At 37.0% G+C, this 18,153-nt stretch overlaps 1 non-coding gene across 1 annotated transcript; it reads right to left on the bottom strand.

The window, feature by feature from the left end:
• Nucleotides 1–1,177: 1,177 nt before the first annotated feature.
• Nucleotides 1,178–1,284, bottom strand: LOC139856521 (small nucleolar RNA R71). Its single transcript, XR_011761998.1, has one exon. It is a non-coding gene; the product is annotated as a small nucleolar RNA R71 (small nucleolar RNA).
• Between the last annotated feature and the right edge of the window lie 16,869 nt (nt 1,285–18,153).

The following is an 18,153-nucleotide window of genomic DNA, read 5'->3' as shown; positions in this document are numbered from 1 at the left end:
GACAACAAAATAGGAAAAACGGGGTAAGCCAAGCATAGAGAGGATTAGATAGGTGAACACTTCTTAGTTAATTTGATTTAAGTCTTAATACTTTGCTACTTGTTTCTTGCTACTAGTTTACTTGTTTAGTTTAAGTTTGTTTAATCGAACACGTTTTAGTTGTTAGTTAATATCAATCGAAACCCCCAATCAAACAAACCCTAGGACAATCGATAGTTTCAAACACTTGACTATGACCACTCCCTTGGGACGAACTTGATAAGAATACTTGCATTAAAGTACTATAATAACTGGGTTTTAAGTGCTCGTTAGTTGTGTGTGCTTAATTGTTAGTGTTTGAATCATATATAAATTTAGAGGGTAAAAGTTATGCATAGCATCACACCATCACACTTTCTTGGTGCCACTGCCGGGGAGCGGTTAGCCTAGTTAGGTGTTTGGTTTAAACTTTTGATTGTTCGATCCTTTCGTAGGGGTTTACCCTTACGAAAGTTACTTTTCGCATTTTATATGTTATTTTTGTTTGGAAAAAACCGCTTGTGTGTGTGTTGTTATTGAAGGATAGGTGCCTTTGGTGTATGAAAACAAGGTCTCACAAGGATCAAGAGTTCACACATCCATTCTCCGATCCAGAAAGACACGTGCACGGGGTTTATAATCATAGAGAAGCAAGGGTATTAAGAAAGAATTTCAAAGCATTGCCATTTTGTTTAGAAGACATGGATCCAAATGCTAATCCGATTCACGATGAAGAGGGTAATCCAATCAACCAAGGTCCTCCGGTTGTTCAAGAGTTATTAAATGATCCGTACGATACAACGATGTGGAACGCTAGATTAGTTGCACCAACAATGATAGCACCGACTATTACTAAACTACCAATTGAAGCGGATAATTGGAAGATTGAGGGTAACTTTTTCACGTTGATCAAGGATACATACTTTTATGGATTGATAGATGAGAATCCGTTTAAACACATTCAACACTTCAATGATCTTTGTGATATTTACAAAACCAAAAATGTCACCGATGACGCTTTTAAGTTAAGGGCATTCCCCTTCACACTTCAAGGAGGCGCAAAAGCTTGGATGCGAAGTTTACCATCCGATTCCATAAGAACTTTTCAAGAATTAACAATTGAGTTTATCAATCACTTTTTCCACCGTCAAAAGTAGAGCGACTTAGAATGGAGATTAATGGGTTCACCCAACGGGGTGATGAGAGTTTGTATGATGTGTGGGTACGATTCAAGAAGCTACTAAGAGCTTGCCCACCGCATGGTTTGACGAAGAAGGAGTATATCAATACATTTTACCGGGGTACTAATACTTTGACGAAGTAATATCTTGATTCTCTATCCGGTGGGGTATTTATGTATAAATCACCAAATGCGGCCGAAGTTTTGTTAGAAGACATCTCGGTCAACACATATGAATGTGCACCTTCACCAGAGATTTGACAAGGAAAAGTGTAGCACAAGTCGAGAGTGATAATGGACAAGTGACGCTTGCAAGCTTGAACAATCAATTTCAAACATTTGGGAAAGAGTTGAGAAAAGTCCAACAAACGGTAGTTGCAATGCAAGTAGGTTGTCAACAATGCGAGGGTCCACATCTCACGAAGAATTGTCCTCAAATTACTCAATGCAACAATATTGATCTAGATGATATTCCTATGAGTTCGGATGCTCATGTGAACTATGTGAGCAATTAAAACTATCAACGGGGAGGAACATCGAACCAAGGCTACTACAATCATAATCAAAAACAAGTGTAATTCAACAACCAAACCAATACACCACCCGGATTCACAAACCAATACCGAAACCAAAGTTATAACAATAACTATAACCAAAACCGAAACAAAAACTTTCAATATCAAAACCAACAACCTTATAACAACTGATCGATCCTAGATCCATCTTCCTTACGGAATTGGATCAAGGATCGAGTGCAATGAGGAGGATTGGGGTGTTGTTGTTTGTTTTGAGCCCTGATGATCGTCTTTCACTTTATCCATCAAGTGATCAACCACCCCGACCCGGTCTTGATTGTCAATTAGCATAATTTACCTTAGCACAATGTAGAAATTCCTTGGGCGAAGTCACAAGTGAAAATCACAAAGGCTTGGGCAAATGGCAGAGAATCAACAACCTATAAATGAGAGGCCATGCTCTCTATTTAAAGTATTCGAAATATCCGCGGTCTGCGGATTACTTAACTATCCGTGGAAACTTAGCGGATTAAACCGCAGTCTTTTATTAAAGCGGAAACATAACCGCTATACTTATTTTCAGCGGATATTCAACACCTTTTTATTATAGTTCGCGTAACTTCTGCTTTTGGCCTTTAGCCAATAAAATATACATATACAATGCTATGTATATGATCAAGTCCCCCTAGTTTATTATGATACATTTCGCGAAGCAGATGTATCATGATAAACTCTATAAATAAAACCGTGCTACCTTAAAATATATTCGCAATAATAATTTTTTACCACCAAATTATTACCGTTGATTTTATTAATCTCAACGCATAACAACAACGGTAACTTTACAAAACTGTCAAATCAGGAACGCTGTAACGGCTAGAAAATTACCGTTTACACGTTGCGGTAATTTTTGCCGTTTAAGAGTAATCGTTACCCCCTTTGACTTCCTCGCCCCAATTTCAATTATAAATAGCTGGATGATTCGCATAAAAAACTTTACGCTTTCTTCCTCGATTGCTTACTCGATCAAACTTTCTTATCAAAATTCACACGCATTCGTTGCAATTAAACGATTCAACCCTTAAAACTTTTCAATTCATCTTCCGATCTAAGGATATTTTTACGAATGGCATCTTCTTCATCAGCTAATACACCCAGCGCCTTCGTTTCATATATGACGGAGGAAAAAATCCAAACCCTACAACAGTATTATCCACTACTTGCACAGTTTTCACCCACTGCTCCATCAGCGGAAGATAGGGCTAATGCCCCACCCAAGGGCATGATTACCATTTACGAGGCCGCCATATCACATGACAATTTACGGCTTTCGCTTACTCCCTTTTTTCGCAGCGTATGCGAATACTACAAGGTTACAGTTGCACAACTGCACCCAAACGCGATTAATAAAATTGTGCTATTCGAGATGTACTCCAAAGCACTTAATGAGCAACCACTACTCAACACCTTTCGATCTTTTAATAGTCTTACACCGTACGATAAGGTGTGGTATTCCTTCCGCGGTCGTCATGGCGTGATGACTTCTCCCAAGGATTCCATCGGGAACTGGCGCAGCTCCTTCTTTTTTATTAATAATACCGCCCACGTTGATAGCAACATATCCAAAACTTGGTGCACCGAAATGGACGCAACGGTGAATGACAAGGTCACCCCGGATGACCTTGAGCAAGATTAACTGAAAACAATCAAGAATACAGGCTTGATTATGCAGGCATACTCCAATGTGCCACTTTATATTGGCAGAGTATCCATGTACTGGCTATGGGGCGATTGGGAGGCGCTTTTAGTAGACCCCGACAACAACGGTATACAGCGTATACTTTTTATTTTACAGAAATACGCATTATATATATTATTCTTACAATTGCATAACTTTTTGCGGTACTATGTTGCAGAGATTGACCTTGAGCTATTGATGAGGTCAACAGATATCCGTAGGATTAGGCCCGCGCGTCGCCTTAAAGTCGGCGACGGTGAGAGCATACCTATTGATGAACCGATTCTCAACACCTTCTCCATCCCTGAAGGTGAAGACCGCGGTAAGCGCAAAGCGTCAGCAGAGGGGGCTACCACACCTCGTAAAAGGCGCCTTCGCTCTTTATCCGAACAAGAAACGAGTAAGAAAATCTCAATCCGCATCATTTCCTGTGTTACGCTATTATTGTTACTACAGTAATTTGCTGTATTTACTTACTTCTTTTTAGTTGTGCTTTCAGATTCTACAGGGGAGCCGAAACCTCTATACAACATTACCGGGGACATTCCCGAAAATTTGGAAGATCCTGGCAAAGAAACCTTGAGCCTGCCTTCTGATGCGGAAACATCAAACCGCGAAGAAGAAGATGCATAGGAGGCTGCAGAGGAGAGACATGCCAACAAACTCTACCGCAAACTTTGCAAGTTTGTGCCGCAAAATGTTTAGCAACAATACCGCCAACTGTCCTATGCTCAAGCCAAAAGACAGCGAATTCAGAATTGCTTTAACTCGATTTGCTTAACCGTCGATAATGTGGAGCGTTACAATGAAATGTCCGACGAATATGAAAAGCAAGTGAAAATTGCAAACGCTCAGCAAAGGAGAGCGCAGAAGTTTGAGGCAAAATTTAAAAATGCCGCGGATGAGAATGTTATGCTCAAGAAGAGGGCAGAATACGCTGAACATCAATTTTCTCAGCTTGTTAAATATTTTTCGGAATTCGGCTATAAAGTTATGGATTCACATCCAGTAACTGAGAAGTTCCAAGCGTATGTCCAGGCTGCCAAACTCGCTACACGCTGCGAGTGGCATGATTTGCTTTGCAAGCTTGGCGATCTTACTCAACCTCTTCCCGCGAAAATAACCAACTAAGGTTATAGTCAAACACAAAATAACCAAGGTTACAATCAACAACCTCAACAAAACTTCCAACAATCCCAACCTACAAAGAGCTTAGAAGAAATCATGCAAAACTACATCAAGAAGGCGGAATCAACCGAAGCATTCCTAACAAAGGAAAATGAACTTTTGAAGCAACAAATCTGAAACCAACAAGCCTCATTCCAAAACCTTGAGAGCATCGTTGGGAGACTTTCAAATCTAGTTGCCAAAAGAGCACAAGGAACTTTACCTTCAAACACCCAAGTTAACCCACACAACAACTGAAACAACCAACAAACCCACCAAAACAATACGAGAGTTATTCCTATTCAGAACAATACCACAAACTCGAACCCAAATCAAGCGAGTTCAAGAAATCCCAACAATACTTATGCTCAAGTGAACTCGATTGATTCAACTGAAGACGAGCAACAAGAATGTCCTCAAGTTTTAACATTTGACGTTGAAGAAAAAAAGTTTGATTTCGATGAAGCATTGGGGATTGATACTATAGATTATGGGGTGTTCAAGTTTTTGGAGGATTCGAACGATGCAACATTCATTCCCTATCAAGTTAAGAGTGTAATATCCATGGAGGCTACCGAGTCGACATGCAAGGAATTGAAGGGTGATTTTGAGCAAATTAAATTGGGAAATGATGAAAAAGAGTTAAAGGTAAAAACTTTATTGAATTCAAAGGAGCAAAAGAACGAGGTCGAGGTTCTTGCTACATCAACCAAGGAGAAAAATGAGACACCGGTCTCACATCCTCAATCATTACCTCCTACACATCTAAATGATGTAGATTTTAAGTCAACTTTATCCGATAATGAAAATATTTATGTTAAACTCCTCTTGGCGGAGGTGCTTGAGAATTTGCCCAACTATGAGAAATTTTTGAAGACACTCATGGCCAAAAAGGAGATGTTGAGCAAGCATCCACTGCTTTCTTGAAGAAAGAGTGTGATGGTATTTTAAAGAAATGTAACTTACCACCAAAAATGGGTGATCCCGGACCTTTCCTTATACCATGTAATGTGAACGGATCGGAGATGCTTACATCTTTAGCCGACTCGGGGGCAAGTATCAAATTCATGCCCTACTCCGTTTACAAAAGGTTAGGCATAGGTGATCTTTCACCCACCACAATGGGAGTTAAACTAATTGATCAATCAATTAACTTTAGTGTGGGTATTGCCGAGGATTTAATTGTTAAGGTAGGGGACATGGAATTTCCCATTGACTTTGTTATTGTTGGTATAAAGGAAGATCCAGTTATACCTCTTGTTTTGGAAAGACCATTCTTAGCAACCGCGGGTTCTTTCTTCGACTTTAGAACAAAACGTGTTAAAGCACCATTAATATCATTGACCACACCACAACTTGTTGCTAGTATGCAATGCATCACAAGCACAACGCAAGTTGGTTCACCAACAAAAGGTGGTGGAGGATTGACCAAGGGAATTCAAAGTAAACCAAAAGGTCAAAATGACATTGTTGACAAGTCCATGAGAAAATTGTTTGGGAGGGTGCATAGGGCTTCATCCAAAAAGGATGAACACTTGAGAAAACGCCTCGTGTCAAACTTGTCAAAACACGAAAAAGTCAAACTTAAAGAGTTAATCAATAAAACCAAGGTAACAAATGATTGGTTAATGTTAATGTTAAGTGGTGGCGGTAATGTAAATGTTTCCCTTAGCTCAAAGGGAGGGGACGTTTACCACCCCAAAATTAGTTGAAATCTTAAGGGGATGAGAGTCGGGTGATAGACTCGTTAAAATCTTTCCACAATTGTGTATATAGCTTCTCGTAGTTGCATTTTGTTAGAATTGTATGATATTCATTTCTTAGTTGCATTTTCATATTTTTGTATTGCATGCATATGGGTAAAACTATAAAATACCAAAAATAGCTTGTGAATGGGTCAAAATGGACTTTAATCTGGAAAAAATTGCAATCAGGTACAAAAGTGATGCTTTGTCCTAGAAGCGGCGCTTTTCACCATCAGGTGCGTCGCTTCTGTTTCAAGAGCGACGCTTTAAGCTGTGTTTGGGGACCAAAAATAGACAGTAGCCAAGAACGGCGCTTTTGTGTTCAAAAGCGGCACTTTTAGTTCGCCTAGAGCGACACTTTTCTTTTAAAAGCGACGATTCTGTCTTGACAGGAGCGGCGCTCCTGTTTGAAAAGCGGCGCTTTTGTGCCTGGATACTTAAGATTTCTGCACGAACCAAACATCACTTTTTCACACCCAACTCAATTTTTCTCTCAAAAGTGCGGCGCTCCCTTACCCTAATCGACCCTAATCCACCAAAAACTTCAAATTTCGTTTAATTTATTGCAAATCTACAACATCTAACTTGGGAAAAGTAAGAATCCATCACTCTAATTCATTATTTAACATGATTCTTATGATTTTTGCTATTTTTCTCTTTATGTTTAATTCCTAGATTTTGCTTGATTAATGATGTTAATGGTCGAATTGTTGATGAATCTAGACTACATTGTTTTTTATTAACATGATTTGCATGATTAGTGAAATCGATTCCAACTTTGAAATTCTAGGGTTCATCCAATTTGAGTATTTTTGATTCTGAGCCAAATTGGAGTGTTAATTAATGTTGTTGATGCTTGATTGTTAGTCTACCATGATTATCTTGCTTTGAATCCATCTTCCATGCTTGTATAAATGAATTTGAAAATTAGGGTTCATAAGTTTCAGGTTTGACTTGGTTTGACAAATTTGAGCATGTGATTAGTGATAATGTATTTGTTTGCAGTACATTTATGTTATAACATGAAGAATTGCTATGAATTGTTGAATACTCTTTGTCTTAACCGAAATTTGAATGAATTAGATTTTGACTAGGGTTGACTTTTTACAATTGGTTCATGTTGACCATGTTTGACCTAGTGAGACTTGATGATTAATGATAATGCATGTTTAGCTTGTGATTCTACTTATGATTAATGATAATGCATGAGCTAAATTTTGCAACTTTTTAATAACTTTGAGATTATGCCATAAGGTTCATCCTTGTTTGGTTTCATGCTTTATAATGTCGTACTACACTTATTTTAGTCATGTATGCTAAATGTTGACATGAATTGCATGATAAAACTTGTTGTGAATTTTTGAAATCAACGTGACAATGATGATTGGAATTTGAAAACAAATTGTTTATGTGCTAACTTCTACCCCTCCACAATGTTTTTCTCTTTATGTCTTGTTTTGTAGACTAATGTGTAGTGACCCGAACTTTTCCATGTTTATATATATTAATTGAGATTGATATTTACATGATTAAATGTTTCCAACATGTTAAGCAATCAAACTTGTTAAGACTTGATTAATTGAAATATGTTTTATATAGACAATTGACCACTCAAGTTGACCGGTGATTCACGAACGTTAAAACTTGTAAAAACTATATGAAGACATATATATATGGATATATATATATATATAGTTAACATGATACTATGATAAGTAAACATACCATTAAGTATATTAACAATGAACTACATATGTAAAAACAAGACTACTAACTTAATGATTTTTAAACGAGACAAATATGTAACGATTATCGTTGTAAAGACATTTAATGTATATATATCATAGTAAGAGATATTCATACATGATAATATCATGATAATATAATAATTTAAAATCTCATTTGATATTATAAACATTGGATTAACAACATTTAACAAGATCGTTAACCTAAAGGTTTCAAAACAACACTTACATGTAACGACTAACGATGACTTAACGACTCAGTTAAAATGTATATACATGTAGTGTTTTAATATTTATTTATACACTTTTGAAAGACTTCAATACACTTATCAAAATACTTCTACTTAACAAAAATGCTTACAATTACATCCTCGTTCAGTTTCATCAACAATTCTACTCGTATGCACCCGTATTCGTACTCGTACAATACACAGCTTTTAGATGTATATACTATTGGTATATACACTCCAATGATCAGCTTTTAGTAGCCCATGTGAGTCACCTAACACATGTGGGAACCATCATTTGGCAACTAGCATGAAATATCTCATAAAATTACAAAAATATGAGTAATCATTCATGACTTATTTACATGAAAACAAAATTACATATCCTTTATATCTAATCCATACACCAACGACCAAAAACACCTACAAACACTTTCATTCTTCAATTTTCTTCATCTAACTGATCTCTCTCAAGTTATATCTTCAAGTTCTAAGTGTTCTTCATATATTCTACAAGTTCTAGTTACATAAAATCAAGAATACTTTCAAGTTTGCTAGCTCACTTCCAATCTTGTAAGGTGATCATCCAACCTCAAAAAATCTTTGTTTCTTACAGTAGGTTATCATTCTAATACAAGGTAATAATCATATTCAAACTTTGGTTCAATTTCTATAACTATAACAATCTTATTTCAAGTGATGATCTTACTTGAACTTGTTTTCGTGTCATGATTCTGCTTCAAGAACTTCGAGCCATCCAAGGATCCGTTGAAGCTAGATCCATTTTTCTCTTTTCCAGTAGGTTTATCCCAGGAACTTAAGGTAGTAATGATATTCATAACATCATTCGATTCATATATATAAAGCTATCTTATTCGAAGGTTTAAACTTGTAATCACTAGAACATAGTTTAGTTAATTCTAAACTTGTTCGCAAACAAAAGTTAATCCTTCTAACTTGACTTTTAAAATCAACTAAACACATGTTCTATATCTATATGATATGCTAACTTAATGATTTAAAACCTGGAAACACGAAAAACACCGTAAAACCGGATTTACGCCGTCGTAGTAACACCGCGGGCTGTTTTGGGTTAGTTAATTAAAAACTATGATAAACTTTGATTTAAAAGTTTTTATTCTGAGAAAATGACTTTTATTATGAACATGAAACTATATCCAAAAATTATGGTTAAACTCAAAGTGGAAGTATGTTTTCTAAAATGGTCATCTAGACGTCGTTCTTTCGACTGAAATGACTACCTTTACAAAAACGACTTGTAACTTATTTTTCCGACTATAAACCTATACTTTTTCTGTTTAGATTCATAAAATAGAGTTCAATATGAAACCATAGCAATTTGATTCACTCAAAACGGATTTAAAATGAAGAAGTTATGGGTAAAACAAGATTGGATAATTTTTCTCATTTTAGCTACGTGAAAATTGGTAACAAATCTATTCCAACCATAACTTAATCAACTTGTATTGTATATTATGTAATCTTGAGATACCATAGACACGTATACAATGTTTCGACCTATCATGTCGACACATCTATATATATTTCGGAACAACCATAGACACTCTATATGTGAATGTTGGAGTTAGCTATACAGGGTTGAGGTTAATTCCAAAATATATATAGTTTGAGTTGTGATCAATACTGAGATACGTATACACTGGGTCGTGGATTGATTCAAGATAATATTTATCAATTTATTTCTGTACATCTAACTGTGGACAACTAGTTGTAGGTTACTAACGAGGACAGCTGACTTAATAAACTTAAAACATCAAAATATATTAAAAGTGTTGTAAATATATTTTGAACATACTTTGATATATATGTATATATTGTTATAGGTTCGTGAATCAACCAGTGGCCAAGTCTTACTTCCCGACGAAGTAAAAATCTGTGAAAGTGAGTTATAGTCCCACTTTTAAAATCTAATATTTTTGGGATGAGAATACATGCAGGTTTTATAAATGATTTACAAAATAGACACAAGTACGTGAAACTACATTCTATGGTTGAATTATCGAAATCGAATATGCCCCTTTTTATTAAGTCTGGTAATCTAAGAATTAGGGAACAGACACCCTAATTGACGCGAATCCTAAAGATAGATCTATCGGGCCCAACAAGCCCCATCCAAAGTACCGGATGCTTTAGTACTTCGAAATTTATATCATATCCGAAGGGTGTCCCGGAATGATGGGGATATTCTTATATATGCATCTTGTTAATGTCGGTTACCAGGTGTTCACCATATGAATGATTTTTATCTCTATGTATGGGATGTGTATTGAAATATGAAATCTTGTGGTCTATTATTATGATTTGATATATATAGGTTAAACCTATAACTCACCAACATTTTTGTTGACGTTTTAAGCATGTTTATTCTCAGGTGATTATTAAGAGCTTCCGCTGTCGCATACTTAAATAAGAACGAGATTTGGAGTCCATGCTTGTATGATATTGTGTAAAAACTGCATTCAAGAAACTTATTTTGTTGTAACATATTTGTATTGTAAACCATTATGTAATGGTCGTGTGTAAACAGGATATTTTAGATTATCATTATTTGATAATCTACGTAAAGCTTTTTAAACCTTTATTGATGAAATAAAGGTTATGGTTTGTTTTAAAATGAATGCAGTCTTTGAAAAACGTCTCATATAGAGGTCAAAACCTCACAACGAAATCAATTAATATGGAACGTTTTTAATCAATAAGAACGGGACATTTCAGTTGGTATCCGAGCGTTGGTCTTAGAGAACCAGAATTTTGCATTAGTGTGTCTTATCGAGTTTGTTAGGATGCATTAGTGAGTCTGGACTTCGACCGTGTTTACTTGAAAAAATGATTGCTTAACAAATTTTGTTGGAAACTATATATTTTTAACATGTGAATATTATGTGATATATTAATCTCTTAACGCGTTTGATATTATGTGATAGATGTCTACCTCTAGAACAAGTCCCATTGACTCACCTAATAATAATGAAGAGTCAAATGTAAATTGGAATGATTCGTGGACTGATTCACAAGTTCCCGAAGAGGAACCGGAAGAAGAGTCGGAACCAGAAGAAGAATCGGAACCGGAAGAAGAATCGGAACCAGATGAAGAAATAGAACCGGTGGGGGAAATAATAAAACAGTTAAGTAAAAGAAAATCCTCAACCAACCGACCAAGGCTAATTATGGTCAATGGTGTTTCCGCCAAGGAAGCAAAATATTGGGAGGATTATCAATTCTCCGATGAATCGGATTCCGACGAGAATTCCGATGATGTTATAGAAATTACCCCAACTGAATTTAAAAAGGCAAAAGAAAATAATAAGGGAAAGAGCATAAAAATAGAGAAATCTAATTCCAACCCCAATGAACTTTATATGTATCGTCAACCCCCGAAGTCCTTAAGTTGTAACAATGACCCGGGAACCTCTAAACCACCAGGTTTTTCTAAACCAATGTGGAAAATAACGGCTCGTATTAGGGGAACATCATATATCCCTAGAAACTTGGCAAAACGAACCAAAACCGAAGAAGAAGAAACAAGCGAGTCGGAATAAGATAGTTGTATTCGTGTGGTGTAATATATGTAATATAGTGTGCTTATGCTTTATGATATATGTAAAAATTGCTTGTATTAATAAGTATCTTTTTTATGAATCTAACTCTTGTCTATTTTACAGTATAAAAACACAAAATGGATAGACAACCCAATATTTTAAGAGACCTACCCGGAGACATGATTGATGAAATCTTGTCTAGAGTTGGTCAGAATTCTTCGGCATAACTATTTAAGGCGAGATCAGTTTGTAAGACATTCGAAGAACGTTCCAAGAATGCCTTGGTTTATAAAAGGCTTTCGTTTGAAAGATGGGGGATATCACATTGGGAAATCCATAAGTTATGATGTGTTTACTTTGACGCATATATTGCGGGGAAACCAAATGCTATTTTACGCAATGGGTTAAGAAATTATTTTGACTCAATATATCCGAATATTGGACCTCGTGATTTAGAAAAAGCGGCTAACATGCAACATAAAGAAGCATGTTATGCTTACGGATTAGTAATGTTCGCTTCTCACCAAAGTGAGAACAAGAACATCGGGCTACAACTATTAAACAAAACGTTCCCACAAGTGACGGAGTCGGTAATTGGGGTAAGAAATGAGGTTTTTAGATTGTTACGGGACTGTTGGACATTACGTAACCCTCGTCCCTTTGACGACGTTACAACACGCTGTCTTATCAACGACCATAACGGTTATGTTCCACAAGACCAAGGATGGGAAGTAGTCCTAGTAAAACCAGAATGCATGACTTGTTTCTGGACGTATGAATTACGTGTCTTTATTGCCTTTGCTGAACGACTTGTGTACTAGCTAGAATTATCTTCACAACTATCTTGTATCAAAGTTATTGTGTGCTATATTTCATGCTTTATGTAAAATAAGCGGTATTGTAAGTTTGTAAAATATTGTATAAAAGTTTGAACGCGAAATATTATTATAATCAGTTTTTCATATAGAATTGTAGTAGTTGAATTGTATATTAGCTACTAAGTATGAACTTAACGGGTAGGTACTACCCGAATTTAATCTTATAAAACGCTAATATGAAGAAAAAGCTTTTATAAATGAGTTCATATTATGCTACGAAATACTATTAACTACTCTTAATATTCTGTATGATTAACTTGTTGACAATTTTGAAGGAAATGGCACCGACTACTCGACACACCGTGAATATGAATGAAGAGGAATTCCGTACTTTTCTAGCTTCAAACATAGCCGCAGTACAGGCTGCGCTACATACCAACAATAACCTTAGATCTAGCAGTACAGGAAATCGTGTAGGATGCACCTACAAAGAATTCATTGCCTGCAAACCTTTGGAATTTGATGGAACCGAAGGACCGATCGGATTGAAACGGTGGACCGAGAAGGTCGAATCGGTGTTTGGCATAAGTAAGTGTACTGAAGAGGACAAAGTAAAGTACGCTACGCATACCTTCACAGGTTCTGCGTTAACATGGTGGAATACCTATCTAGAGCAAGTAGGACAAGACGATGCGTACGCACTACCGTGGTCAGCATTCAAGCACTTGATGAACGAGAAGTACCGTCCCAGAACCGAGGTCAATAAGCTCAAGACAGAACTTAGAGGGTTACGAACCCAAGGATTTGATATTACCACGTACGAAAGACGATTCACAGAATTGTGCCTATTGTGTCCGGGAGCATTCGAAGATGAGGAAGAGAAGATCGACGCGTTTGTGAAAGGATTACCGGAAAGAATCCAAGAAGATATAAGTTCACTCGAGCCCGCCTCCATACAACAGGCATGTAGAATGGCTCACAAACTAGTGAACCAGATTGAAGAAAGAATTAAAGAACAGACTGCTGAAGAGGCCAATGTGAAGCAAGTCAAAAGAAAGTGGGAGGAAAACGGTGATAAGAATCACCAATACAACAACAACAGCAATTACAACAATAATCGCAACAATTATCCCAACAATCGCAACATCAATCGCAACTACAACAAAAGGCCCAACAACAACAACAACAGCAACTACAAAAATCATCCCAACAACAATAATAACCGCAACAACAACAACAATCAGAAGCAGCTATGCCAAAGGTGTGAAAAGTATCACTCGGGGTTCTGCACCAAATTTTGCAACAAGTGTAAAAGAAATGGTCATAGCGCGGCGAAGTGTGAGGTCTACGGACCAGGGGTTAATAGAACGAAAGGAACAAATGGTGTCGGAACGAGTAATGGCGGAGCAAGTAGTGTCGGAGCAAGTTATGCCAATGTAGTTTGTTATAAATGTGGAAAACCGGGCCACATTATTAGAAATTGCCCGAACCAGGAGAACACGAATGGACAAGGCCGCGGAAGAGTTTTCAATATTAATGCGGCAGAGGCACAGGAAGACCCGGAGCTTGTTACGGGTACGTTTCTTATTGACAATAAATCTGCTTACGTTTTATTTGATTCGGGTGCGGATAGAAGCTATATGAGTAGAGATTTTTGTGCTAAATTAAGTTGTCCATTGACGCCTTTGGATAGTAAATTTTTACTTGAATTAGCAAATGGTAAATTAATTTCAGCAGATAATATATGTCGGAATCGAGAAATTAAACTGGTTAGCGAAACATTTAAGATTGATTTGATACCAGTAGAGTTAGGGAGTTTTGATGTGATAATCGGTATGGACTGGTTGAAAGAAGTGAAAGCAGAGATCGTTTGTTACAAAAATGCAATTCGCATTATACGAGAAAAAGGAAAACCCTTAATGGTGTACGGAGAAAAGGGCAACACGAAGCTACATCTTATTAGTAATTTGAAGGCACAAAAACTAATAAGAAAAGGTTGCTATGCTGTTCTAGCACACGTCGAGAAAGTATAAACTGAAGAAAAGAGCATCGATGATGTTCCCATTGCAAAAGAATTTCCCGATGTATTTCCGAAAGAATTACCGGGATTACCCCCACATCGATCCGTTGAATTTCAAATAGATCTTGTACCAGGAGCTGCACCAATAGCTCGTGCTCCTTACAGACTCGCACCCAGCGAGATGAAAGAACTGCAAAGCCAATTACAAGAACTTTTAGAGCGTGGTTTCATTCGACCAAGCACATCACCGTGGGGAGCTCCTGTTTTGTTTGTCAAGAAGAAAGATGGTACATTCAGGTTGTGTATCGACTACCGAGAGTTGAACAAACTTACCATCAAGAACCGCTACCCACTACCGAGAATCGACGACTTATTTGATCAACTACAAGGCTCGTCTGTTTATTCAAAGATTGACTTACGTTCCGGGTATCATCAAATGCGGGTGAAAGAAGATGATATTCCAAAGACTGCTTTCAGAACACGTTATGGTCATTACGAGTTTATGGTCATGCCGTTTGGTTTAACTAATGCACCAGCTGTGTTCATGGACCTTATGAACCGAGTGTGTGGACCATACCTTGACAAGTTTGTCATTGTTTTCATTGATGACATACTTATTTACTCAAAGAATGACCAAGAACACGGTGAACATTTGAGAAAGGTGTTAGAAGTATTGAGGAAGGAAGAATTGTACGCTAAGTTTTCAAAGTGTGCATTTTGGTTGGAAGAAGTTCAATTCCTCGGTCACATAGTGAACAAAGAAGGTATTAAGGTGGATCCGGCAAAGATAGAAACTGTTGAAATGTGGGAAACCCCGAAAACTCCGAAACACATACGCCAGTTTTTAGGACTAGCTGGTTACTACAGAAGGTTCATCCAAGACTTTTCCAGAATAGCAAAACCCTTGACTGCATTAACGCATAAAGGGAAGAAATTTGAATGGAATGATGAACAAGAGAAAGCGTTTCAGTTATTGAAGAAAAAGCTAACTACGGCACCTATATTGTCATTTCCTGAAGGGAATGATGATTTTGTGATTTATTGTGACGCATCAAAGCAAGGTCTCGGTTGTGTATTAATGCAACGAACGAAGGTGATTGCTTATGCGTCTAGACAATTGAAGATTCACGAACAAAATTATACGACGCATGATTTGGAATAAGGTGCGGTTGTTTTTGCATTAAAGACTTGGAGGCACTACTTATATGGGGTCAAAAGTATTATATATACCGACCACAAAAGTCTTCAACACATATTTAATCAGAAACAACTGAATATGAGGCAGCGTAGGTGGATTGAATTATTGAATGATTACGACTTTGAGATTCGTTACCACCCGGGGAAGGCAAATGTGGTAGCCGATGCCTTGAGCAGGAAGGACAGAGAACCCATTCGAGTAAAATCTATGAATATAATGATTCATAATAACCTTACTACTCAAATAAAGGAGGCGCAACAAGGAGTTTTAAAAGAGGGAAATTTAAAGGATGAAATACCCAAAGGATCGGAGAAGCATCTTAATATTCGAGAAGACGGAACCCGGTATAGGGCTGAAAGGATTTGGGTACCAAAATTTGGAGATATGAGAGAAATGGTACTTAGAGAAGCTCATAAAACCAGATACTCAATACATCCTGGAACGGGGAAGATGTACAAGGATCTCAAGAAACATTTTTGGTGGCCGGGTATGAAAGCCGATGTTGCTAAATACGTAGGAGAATGTTTGACGTGTTCTAAGGTCAAAGCTGAGCATCAGAAACCATCAGGTCTACTTCAACAACCCGAAATCCCGGAATGGAAATGGGAAAACATTACCATGGATTTCATCACTAAATTGCCAAGGACTGCAAGTGGTTTTGATACTATTTGGGTAATAGTTGATCGTCTCACCAAATCAGCACACTTCCTGCCAATAAGAGAAGATGACAAGATGGAGAAGTTAGCACGACTGTATTTGAAGGAAGTCATCTCCAGACATGGAATACCAATCTCTATTATCTCTGATAGGGATGGCAGATTTATTTCAAGATTCTGGCAGACATTGCAGCAAGCATTAGGAACTCGTCTAGACATGAGTACTGCCTATCATCCACAAACTGATGGGCAGAGCGAAAGGATGATACAAACGCTTGAAGACATGCTACGAGCATGTGTTATTGATTTCGGAAACAGTTGGGATCGACATCTACCGTTAGCAGAATTTTCCTACAACAACAGCTACCATTCAAGCATTGAGATGGTGCCGTTTGAAGCACTTTATGGTAGAAAGTGCAGGTCTCCGATTTGTTGGAGTGAAGTGGGGGATAGACAGATTACGGGTCCGGAGATTATACAAGAAACTACAGAGAAGATCATCCAAATTCAACAACGGTTGAAAACCGCCCAAAGTCGACAAAAGAGCTACGCTGACATTAAAAGAAAAGATATAGAATTTGAAATTGGAGAGATGGTCATGCTTACAGTTGCACCTTGGAAAGGCGTTGTTCGATTTGGTAAACGAGGGAAATTAAATCCAAGGTATATTGGACCATTCAAGATTATTGATCGTGTCGGACCAGTAGCTTACCGACTTGAGTTACCTCAACAACTCGCGGCTGTACATAACACTTTCCACATCTCGAATTTGAAGAAATGTTTTGCTAAAGAAGATCTCACTATTCCGTTAGATGAAATCCAAATCAACGAAAAACTTCAATTCATCGAAGAACCCGTCGAAATAATGGATCGTGAGGTTAAAAGACTTAAGCAAAACAAGATACCAATTGTTAAGGTTCGATGGAATGCTCGTAGAGGACCCGAGTTCACCTGGGAGCGTGAAGATCAGATGAAGAAGAAATACCCGCATCTATTTCCAGAAGATTCGTCAACACCTTCAACAGCTTAAAATTTCGGGACGAAATTTATTTAACGGGTAGGTACTGTAGTGACCCGAACTTTTCCATGTTTATATATATTAATTGAGATTGATATTTACATGATTAAATGTTTCCAACATGTTAAGCAATCAAACTTGTTAAGACTTGATTAATTGAAATATGTTTTATATAGACAATTGACCACTCAAGTTGACCGGTGATTCACGAACGTTAAAACTTGTAAAAACTATATGATGACATATATATATGGATATATATATATAGTTAACATGATACTATGATAAGTAAACATACCATTAAATATATTAACAATGAACTACATATGTAAAAACAAGACTACTAACTTAATGATTTTTAAACGAGACATATATGTAACGATTATCGTTGTAAAGACATTTAATGTATATATATCATAGTAAGAGATATTCATACATGATAATATCATGATAATATAATAATTTAAAATCTCATTTGATATTATAAACATTGGATTAACAACATTTAACAAGATCGTTAACCTAAA

Source organism: Rutidosis leptorrhynchoides, chromosome 6, assembly GCF_046630445.1.
Source record: "Rutidosis leptorrhynchoides isolate AG116_Rl617_1_P2 chromosome 6, CSIRO_AGI_Rlap_v1, whole genome shotgun sequence".
In the NCBI taxonomy this organism is placed as follows: Eukaryota; Viridiplantae; Streptophyta; class Magnoliopsida; order Asterales; family Asteraceae; genus Rutidosis; species Rutidosis leptorrhynchoides.
Note: the sequence above shows the minus strand (reverse complement) of the source record. Positions and strands in the feature narration are given on the sequence as shown.